This window comes from Pseudorasbora parva, chromosome 1 (assembly GCF_024679245.1).
Source record: "Pseudorasbora parva isolate DD20220531a chromosome 1, ASM2467924v1, whole genome shotgun sequence".
NCBI lineage: Eukaryota > Metazoa > Chordata > Actinopteri > Cypriniformes > Gobionidae > Pseudorasbora > Pseudorasbora parva.
In genome coordinates, this window is record NC_090172.1 from 34,413,288 (window position 1) to 34,424,268 (window position 10,981).

Genomic DNA, 10,981 nt, shown 5'->3' on the forward strand with positions numbered 1-10,981 from the left:
ATGAATTATTTGTATGTTTGCTGCTCACTCAGGTTTTTCAACTTGATCAACATGCAGTCAATCTGCTTCACCACTCAGCCGAGTGAGACCCTGCCACATCTGCGGCCCGAGTTGCCCCAGAATAAATGACGGGAGGGTGCATAAAACCTCACCAACTTGCCACATTAGAACTGAAGAGCCGGCGCAGACTAACACTCACCACTCACAAATGTGTTGAATTTTTCTACACTCAAGTGCTGTTGTAATATATACATTATGTCTATAGTGGAGAGCAACTCACAGATTTCACAGTTTTTGTATTTTGTGCTGCCCTTAGCATTTGTAATTAAAATAAATAAGAATATGACATGATCTGATCAGTAATTATTATTTGGTTTAATATTTGTATTCTTCTTCTTGTTGTAGTTGTAGCAGGCTGAAAGGAGGACATTGTCTCTATGGCCTTGCAGATCCAAGATTGAACCAAATGCAAACATTCCTGCAATAAACATCCAGGTTCAACCATTCACATCAATAGCTTGCTGTCTGTAAGTATGCAGAGAATCACAATGGAGAAACATTACAACTCACATTATCTGCAAAATGTTATAGTGGGCCACCAAATAACATGTACTTTTATTTTCAGTATTCAGGTTTTTGTTGTTGTTTATTTCAGGATCAAAAAAAAAAAATCTGACCATTATACTGTTGGAAATATAAATCAAGTTTTATAGCAGAATTATGAGACATACTGTGAAGCTAAATCTTCACATTAGTACTCTTTACAAAGCTGTACTATTGTATTTCATTTCACAAGTGTTGCCATATACTGTATACACCACCAATGCTGCATATTTACAATGCTGTTAAAATGATTATTATTAATATTATTATTATTTTTTTTACACGCACGCACGCACGCACACACACACACACACACACACACACACCTAAAGGATTATTAGAAACACCAAACTAATACTGTGTTTGACCCCCTTTCGCCTTCAGAACTGCCTTAATTCTACGTGGCATTGATTCAACAAGGTGCTGAAAGCATTCTTTAGAAATGTTGGCCCATATTGATAGGATAGCATCTTGCAGTTGATGGAGATTTGTGTGATGCACATCCAGGGCACGAAGCTTACGTTCCACTACATCCCAAAGATGCTCTATTGGGTTGAGATCGGGTGACTGTGGGGCCATTTTAGTACACTGAACTCATTGTCATGTTCAAGAAACCAATTTGAAATTATTCGAGCTTTGTGACATGGTGCATTATCCTGGTGGAAGTAGCCATTAGAGGATGGGTACATGATGGTCATAAAGGGACATGGTCAGAAACAATGCTCAGGTAGGCCGTGCATTTAAACAATGCCCAATTGGCACTAAGTGTCCTCTAGCGTGCCAAGAAAACATCCCCCACACCATTACACCACCACCACCACCAGCCTGTACAGTGGTAACAAGGCATGATGGATACATGTTCTCATTCTGTTTACGCCAAATTCTGACTCTGCCTTCTGAATTTCTCAACAGAAATCGAGACTCATCAGACCAGGCAACATTTTTCCAGTCTTCAACTGTCCAATTTTGGTGAGCTTGTGCAAATTGTAGCCTCTTTTTCCTATTTGGAGTGGAGATCAGTGGTACCCGGTGGAGTCTTCTGCTGTTGTAGCTCATCTGTCTCAAGGTTGTGCGTGTTGTGGCTTCACAAATGCTTTGCTGCATACCTCGGTTGTAACGAGTAGTTATTTCAGTTAAAGTTGCTCTTCTATCAGCTTGAATCAGTCGGCTCATTCTCCTCTGACCTCTAGCATCAACAAGGCATTTTCGCCCACAGGACTGCTGCATACTTGATGTTTTTCCCTTTTCACACCATTCTTTGTAAACCCTAGAAATGGTTGTGCGTGAAAATCCCAGAAACTGAGCAGATTGTGAAATACTCAGACTGGCCCGTCTGGCACCAACAACCACACCACGCTCAAAATGGCTTAAATCAAATTTCATTCCCATTCTGACATTCAGTTTGGAGTTCAGGAGATTGTCTTGACCAGGACCACATCTAATTGGTTGATTAGATAATTGCATTAATGAGAAATTGAACAGGTGTTCCTAATAAACCTTTAGGTGAGTGTATACACACACACACACACACACACACACACACACACACACACACACACACACACACACACACACACACACACACGCGCACATCTCAGTACTATTTAAATATAAGTCAGGTCAGAATAATTAATTTAGTCATTTGTTTTCTGCAAAACCATTTTATGTTGTAAGCTATAAAACTGTCTGAAAGACATCCCTGTTCGAGGAAATATAATGTGAGAGAAAACAAAAAACGTTTTTCATCATCATCATCATCATTATTATTGGACAGTTGACGTACAAAAGATAATATTGATATAAATAAATATTATTTTGTCAAATTAAATTGTAAAGAATGTCATTAACACATTACGATTAGACAAAAAAGAGGCCATATTTTGTATTTGTGGTGTAACTGTCCCCACAAAAGCATTGAATACGATTTGTTTCACTAAATGTATTTTTGTTCAGTGTATTACAAATGGGATTATTAGTGACTCCTCAAGACATTCCCTCGGCTATACAGCCTTCAATTCAAGCCCAACTATACTATATCCAATTTGTACCTCTCGAGTCCATGCCTTGCTCTACCATACCAAGAACTTATAGCAATGATTCCCCGTGTCACTCTGCTTTCTAGACCACAGGGTCATGCAGATCTTTTGGTGTCGGACTGAAATAACGTGTGCTGTGATGCAGGACAGGACACCGGCAAGCAGCATCAGACAGACAACCCAATTAGAATCAAGCGTTTCCTGTCTCTAGGCAACCCTGGCATTGAGCATGACCCGAACCGGCCAATTACAATTTATCTCCCTGTAACACTGACACTTTGATGTTCAAGAAATATATAATGACTTCCTCTAAAAGACATTTACCTAAAAAAAAAAAGCCTCCACATCTCAGCATCTTGAGTAACATTGCTTGGATTATGATGAATAGAAGGTTCCTAAGCAGGTTTCTGATCCCAAAACTATTTTAAGAGTCTTACTTAACAGCAAAATCCTTGCCAAGCAATAGGCAATGATATTTGGCATTTAATCTTTGAGGTAAGCCAAAAGCATTCAGTTCATTTAGTCCATTCAGGAGACTAAATATTTTCTGCTTCAATCATCAATCATATAATATAAAATAATATCATATCTCATACATATAGGCTATCATTCACCTGCTTTAAATCTTAAGGCCTGAATATGAAGACCTCAAACACAGTAAAGGATGGTCCTGACTCTTTGAATTACGAGTATATACATGTATATCTGATTGTCCACATATCCCAGATAAATGGACAAAAGGACAGCGACAAAAGAGACCAGGAAGAGACAGAATATGAGTTAAAGAGACAGTGGTTAGCTGGAGTCAAACAACTCTCCACATAAGAGACCCAATGTATATGTATAAAGGCAGCAGTGGGGGTGGGGCAAGGATTTGGATGAGGATGTGGCTGAGCAGTTTAAAGTCTCCTTAAGCAAAAAACGTGATCGAGACCGACCTTGCATAAAATGACCACATGAGCACCATACTCTGTGTGACAAAATTACTGAGAATGAGAGTTGAAGGGGCCAATACAATGTGAGCATTAACAATTTTTGTTTTAACTACTAAAAAAATCCAATAGGGGGCGATATGGAGGTGTTCCCTAACTGTAGTAAGAGACCCTTAGTGTACTGTGGTTGACATCACATTAATATTATCAGGAATTAGAGGGAGAAGTGGCTGCTAAAACACAGACACAGATGCTGCATTTTTACTAAAAGAATAGAACTTCTGAACACAAAGAGGGATCCCCCAAAAATGTATAACATAACAAAACTCTGCATAAAAGTTTAACAAACAATGGCCTATTGGAACACCCGCAACTGAAATGAGCTTCAGGTAGGAGTATGTATGTATGTATGTATGTGTATATATATATATATATATATATATATATATATATATATATATATATATATATATATATATATATATATATATATATATATATATATATATAATACATACTTTTATTTCCCCACCTATTTATAAAACATTAAAGTTTTTCAAAATTACATTAGTATATTAAAGAATTTAAAGGGATAGTTCACACAAGATGAAAATCTCATATCTCATATTGTTCCAAACCTGTAAGATTTTTTGTTGAATGTCAAAGATAAAGTTTTTTTTTTTTTTTTTTTTTTTTTTAAAGCTGCAGTAGGGAGTTTTTAGTAAACGTTGACTTACCCTGAAAATTTGAACGAGCACAACTCACAGGTCACTCCTCCTTGCTCTCTGGTGCGCTACAGCCCTCCCTCCACAGCTCCTCCCCATCACAATGGAGCCGGCCGTGAACCATAGAGCCATGAACGCGCAGGCTAGGAAGCAAAGCAGGTCCACCGATGACAGCGGATAAACAGTTATGGCACATTCACTGGTACAGACGAAACATCAACAATATGATTTACATTGACTATGGCCTGCCCATACTTTGACTATAAACTTGGTCCTTAAAACATTACGTATTTTGCAATACATGTAATGTAACTATATGATGTTGCACTATTTCTATAATAAATAGCTGTAAGATAATATAACGGTAACTAACATTACAGTATGCAATGATATGTATGGTCAGTACTGCCGAGTACTGACATTGTCTTTGCTGTATCAGTAGGCTATATAAATTTATGTTTAATATGAAGTATAGGCCTTCCCTGTACGTCAACTAGCAGCAGCACCACATCAGACACGCTCCTGGTGTGCAAAAGGCATAGAAAACGCCACGCAGCCATCCCGCAACAGAAACGGCACGCTCACAGAGGCACGGGTGTCTCTGGCCTTAGAGACTTTCAAAGATCAAAATGTAATTTATATAATAATAAACGCTTCAAACACGTTTATATGTCGCATGAAAAATAGGCCCCATTTCTATTTATAGCATGCACATGTTTCCACTCGGGCAGTGTGCAAGCTCAAACCTGTTAACATGGGAGCCGAAATAAAAACGGACACGCCATGCCGCTGAGACGCTCACATAAACGTAAAGTATGAAGATGTATGTATGATGTTGTAGAGCTCCCGGTATCCACATTTGATTTTGTTCTCATTGTTGTCACCAGAGCAAGCACGCCATATGTGCTGTGCATGAGAGGGAGTTGTGATCAGTGTGCAGGCTGGCACGAGCTTGATTGACACTGCTAAGACACTCCTCCTGGCTCTGATTGGTTGTTTCTAACTGGGAGCGGTGTATTTCTGCAAATGGCAATAGGACCACTGGGAGGAGCCAGAGGAGCTTGATTTTTTCCCCCACAGATTATCTGTTTCATATTCTACTTTCAGGACATAATGACAGGTTTAACAAATATGTCAAAAATACATTTTTACAAAAGTTACCTACTGCAGATTTAATACCATATAGGCCTAACAAAAGTCAGTGGGGTCCAATGTTGGTTTAGGCGACACATTCTTCAAAATATCTTCTTTTGTGTTCCACAGAAGACAGAAAGTCATACATTCATGGAACAGCATGAGGGTGAATAAATAATAACAGAATTTTTAGTTTTCTGTGAACTGTCCCTTTAATTTATTGAATTTATGTATGAGACACAAACCAAAACCCAATGATTACTCTACAGTTATGATGTCCAAAATGAGTTCTCACATAAAACATCCTCAAAAAAGACAATACAGCAGCCTTACCAAGCATTTAAAAAAAGCTAGCAGTGCAGTCAAGAAGAATTCTCCAGACTTCAAGGTTAGTGTATGTGTGTGTTTGTATACGAGAGATAGACATATGTATTTGTGACAAAGATAAATGAGCTTTAGAAAGAGATGCAATGCCTCAGCTGCACCCAACCCTCCAACATTGACCAGTAGATTGATTTGAGTGACAAGAAGAACAAATGTATGCCAATTAACAGCCAAAGTTGCCTAATGCAGAACTTAAGAAGATGCTTTGCTCACAAGCAGAGATTCGGGAGCAGGGATTAACCTTTTGAGTTGTTTAAACTTAGTAATAGCCACATTATACAGATACAGGCAGCTGTGAGGACATCGCAGCATTTTACAGCTAGATCAGCAGCCTATTGTGTAACTACTTCCCCGACAAGCATCCACTTTAACAAGCATAATGCAGCCTAAATTGGCAGTTCACATCAATAACTCTTGTTAGGAGCATAATGACACTGATGAGCAGAGATTGGTTCATCTGTTTAGTTCTGATTAAAAGCAGAATCAAGATACCTACAAAACACACCCACACACACACACCACCATCAGCATTGATGGTGTGAAGCGCTGTTCTTTGGATGGTGATAGGCCTACTCGCCTTCATTTAGCAAGGACACGTTAGCAAGGGCAGCAGGTAAATAAACCAGCCTGCTCTATATATAGAGATTACACTCCTGACCTTCATACACATGAGAAATAGAAGGAGAGAGTGAGACGGGAGGATGATAGATGGAGGAGATACTCATAGAGAATAAGAACAATTTTGAAGAAAACAAGTCAGGAGGCACTGAAAGGACTACAACAGTGACCTCTGGAAGACCAGGAACAATGAGAGAGAAAGTAACTGTTCAGTAGAGTTGCAAGACATAACTGTGACTTGAAATGGGTGGATAAATGGAGACAGAAATGCTCTCTCTGCTAAATCCTGATAAAAAGGTGATTTCGCTAGCATGCCTACTCCACTGGGCTGATTATGGGGCGTTTCAACCAAGTGACGTTATTAAACGTAATTTTGGGGAGGAGTACACCCATCTAATTTTTCAACGAATACCAAGCCATAACACCAGCAGCTTACATCTTCCCATTGTTAGTTCTTGCAGCATCCCCCCCCCCATTCTATATCCTCTCTGAGCCCCTCTATAGCAGACAGCAAGCCAAATCTGTTTACCACTTTCACTAAGATTATATGGCCACACAAACTCATGAAACCAGGAAAGAAAATGCCTCTGCACTCATTTGGATAGACCTACAACCAATCACAGCAACAGAGTATAAGTGACGCATATTATAGCACTGGAAGAAGCAGAAGAAGAAGATGAGTGTAAATGATCTTCCCCAGTGTTGTGAAAAGAATTTAAGGATACACAGAGTACTTACCAATACAATAATCATTTTTGAGAGAAATAGCGACTGTGAATGTATATATGAACAAGTTCTACAATTAGGATTAGAACGAATTTAACCCATGTGCTCTTTGGTGATGTGGATTACGTTACTGCTGATCATCTGGCAATAATTATATAAAGTACGACCTGACATTTTGATTGGTCCAAACAGCTCAACTGGCTTGGAAGTAAACAGCCACTGATATGATTGGTTAAGAGTTTTGCATATTAAAATAATTGTTCAACATCCCAGCATCCCATTACATGTGTGGAATTGTTTTGAAAATGTACATAGTTGGAACATTTATTGGTAACTTTATTTGCTGCAACCAAGATATATGCCTATAAAGCATAAGTACTTGGAGTTACCACTTTTAGTTTACAAACTAGACAGAATTATGAATGAATTTGTTGCATTGTTGTTCTTATAGGCTTTTCATCTATATATATATAAAAAAAAAAAAAATAAAAAAAAAAAAAAAACGTTGTCATGTCCAGTGTCTGTTTTAAAGGGGTCCTATAATGTTCCTTTCTGAACTGTTTCTGAAGTTTTAGATCAAAAAAACTTGATCTTGTTTGTGTGTGTTCCCTTTAAATGCAAATAAGCTGCTGCTTCTGCTGCTACTACCCTTTCAACATGATTGTGGAGCTTCAAGAGCTCCTGTTACACACTGAAAAGCAATTGTTCAGCCTTTTATGTTCAAATCAGAGTCAAAAAGGATAGAGAGACTCAGGAAATAGTGACAACATGTATAATGCAACAGGACATTTCTGAATGGTTAGCAGATGAATATGTGAAGCTGATTTGGAGTTAACCTACACTCTTAAAAGAAAATGTTCTATATAGAACCTTAAAAGGTTCTATCAGGGCTACATAGTTGGAACCCCTAAAAGGTTCACTGCAAAAAAATGCTTTTCTTACTTGGTATTTATGTCGTTTCTAATCCAAACATCTAAACATTCTTAAAACAAGAAGTATTTACTAGACAAGCAAAAGGAATTGTCTTATTTTGGGGAAAAATAACTCAAAATGAAGAGAGTTTTTGCTAAGAAATGCATTTTTTTCTTTGATAAGAAATGCATTTTTTGCAGTGTTCTATATAGAACCCATTTTAAGTGCCAAAAGGGTTCTTTTTTGTCATTATAGAACCCTTTTAGCATAAAAGTGTATAGAGAGTATACTCAACTATACTTTATATATAACCTTTTAAGGGGTTCTAAATACGTAGCGCCGATAGAACCTTTTCTTCTATAGCCTGAAAAGCCAGACCCACATCAAGATGTTTGGTCTGGAAACTCACCATAGACAGGGCTCAATCTGAGGGGTGGGATAAATGGTTGTCTTTCAAACTCCCTCTGCACGCGATAGGATAGCGCTACAACCAACCAGAGCAACGAAGGTGAAACGGAGCTCGTTGATAGCATAGACGGTTGATAGATTAAACACAATGTACACGATGTGATTGGCCTGACCAGTTTGGCGTTTACAGCTCAGAAGTGTATTGAACAATCATTTGATTATACTCCAGGGTTTCTACTGATACAAAGCCATATGCTAATCGCTGAAGTAACCCTTTAAATAAAAAGAAATATAAGAAACATTGTATTTCTCTAGTACTTATGACAAAACAGATGTCACTCACTGAAACTATTATTGAGGATTACAGCAAATGGCTTTGATCAAAACAATAACAAAAGAAGCATTCTGTACTGTGCTTTCTTCCTTATCTGATAATCCAATTCATTAACCCCAAAAAGGTTGAAGCAAGGGAAAGAACTGCAAATTACAACTAGCCCACAAGTATTCAGTTTGACTATGGCGCTACAGTATACTCAGCACATTAAACAATGTGCAACAGACAAAGCAATAGTGGCATATGGTTAAAAACCGCACGCTTGTCTGTTGCTGTTATGACTTTCCTTGACTTGTGAGGACTTTTTTCATTTCCTGTCATGTGTCATGTTTTTAGTTTTTAGTTTTCCATGTTGATTAGTCTCCCCAGTTGTGTCTTGTTAACTTGTTTGCCGCTGTGTATTTAAACCTCTGTGCTTCAGTTGTTAGGTGTCGGTTGTTGTTCTTGCATGCGTGTTTCCTGTAACAACATGCTGTTGGTGAGATCTCAAGTCAAGTCCAGCATCCAGTGTAGGCTCCAGCCCATGACTAGAGTCCAGAGAGGGCTCCATCTTCTTTCCTGTCCCCAGTGCAGAGAGGACTGCGTCTCCAGTCCAGGGGCCATATGGTCGTCATCCCCTGTCCAGAGTCCAGAAAAGAGACTTCAGTCCATGAACTCTTTCCAGTGTCAGTAGCTCCACCCAAGAAAACCCAGTCCACAGACGCCATACCTGAACGGCCGTCGCCATGCTATTCTCCTGAGCTGCCTGCACCTCCGTGGTCACCTGAGCTGCCTGCACCTCCGTGGTCTCCTGAGCTTCCTTCACCACTGTGGTCTCCTGAGCTTCCTGCACCACCGTGGTCTCCTGAGCTGCCTGCACCTCCGTGGTCTCCTGAGCTTACTGCACCACCGTGGTCTCCTGAGCTACCTGCACCTCCGTGGTCTCCTGAGCTGCCCGCACCACCGTGGTCTCCTGAGCTGCCCGCACCACCGTGGTCTCCTGAGCTGCCCGCACCACCGTGGTCTCCTGAGCTTCCCGCACCACCGTGGTCTCCTTAGCATCCCGCACCACCGTGGTCTCCTGAGCTTCCCGCACCACCGTGGTCTCCTGAGCTGCCCGCACCACCGTGGTCTCCTGAGCTGCCCGCACCACCGTGGTCTCCTGAGCTTCCTGCACCACCGTGGTCTCCTGAGCTGCCCGCACCACCGTGGTCTCCTGAGCTGCCCGCACCACGTGGTCTCCTGAGCTGCCCGCACCACCGTGGTCTCCTGAGCTTCTCGCACCACCGTGGTCTCCTGAGCTGCCCGCACCACCGTGGTTTCCTGAGCTGCCCGCACCACCGTGGTCTCCTGAGCTGCCCGCACCACCGTGGTCTCCTGAGCTGCCCGCACCACCGTGGTCTCCTGAGCTTCCTGGACCACGTCGTCTCCTGAGCTATCTGCACCACGTGGTCTCCTGAGCTGTCTGCAACATGTGGTATCCTGAGCTGCCTGCACCACTGTGGTCTCCTGAGCTGTTTGCACCACTGTAGTCTCCTGCTCAACCCTGGCTGCCTGCTCTGCCTCAATCTCCAGGCCCTCTTCCACTCCACAGGCCTGGCTCTTCATCCCTTCTTTGGTCGGACTCTGCTCCATCATCCTCCTGGACTCGTTTCATGTGGATCATCTGGAATCCTTTCCTTTTCTGACATGATCCCAGCTAGTGTTTCCTTGTCTTGTCCCATGTTTAGTAGTTCTTTGTAGTTTTTCATGTTAATTAGTCTCCCTAGGTGTGTCTTATTAACTTGTTAACCTTGTTTGCCCCTGTGTATTTAAACCTCTGTGCTTCAGTTGCTATGTGTTGGTTGTTGCCCTTGCATGTGTTTTCCCTGTAACAACATGCTGTTGGTGAGATCTTTAGTCAAGTCAAGTGAACAAACAGTATTTTACTGATGCACTCTGATTGGAACTTTGTAAAAAACAAACAAAAAAAAAACTAGACTTTATGCATCACATTTGCCTCTGTTTACATGACATACAGGGATCTGTGGGTGGGACTAAAGAAGCATTGATTTAGAATTAGATGAGGATTTTCTTTAGCAGAGGCTCTTTCATCACTATTACATCATAATGTGACAAAATGTAAACCTTCTGAGTTTGGTTTAAATAAAACAGTTTTTGGACTAACAAGGAAGTTTTGAGTTCTGAAAC

The 10,981-nt window shown here is 40.6% G+C and overlaps 1 long non-coding RNA gene across 1 annotated transcript in view; it reads left to right on the forward strand.

Moving 5' to 3' along the window:
* LOC137070978 (uncharacterized) overlaps positions 1 to 10,010 on the forward strand; it is a 24,950-nt gene extending 14,940 nt beyond the window's left edge. The window contains exons 2-3 of the long non-coding RNA XR_010904366.1: positions 33 to 527; positions 9,234 to 10,010. This is a non-coding gene — a long non-coding RNA (uncharacterized lncRNA). The remainder of the gene's footprint in view (positions 1 to 32; positions 528 to 9,233) is intronic.
* Positions 10,011 to 10,981: the final 971 nt, after the last annotated feature.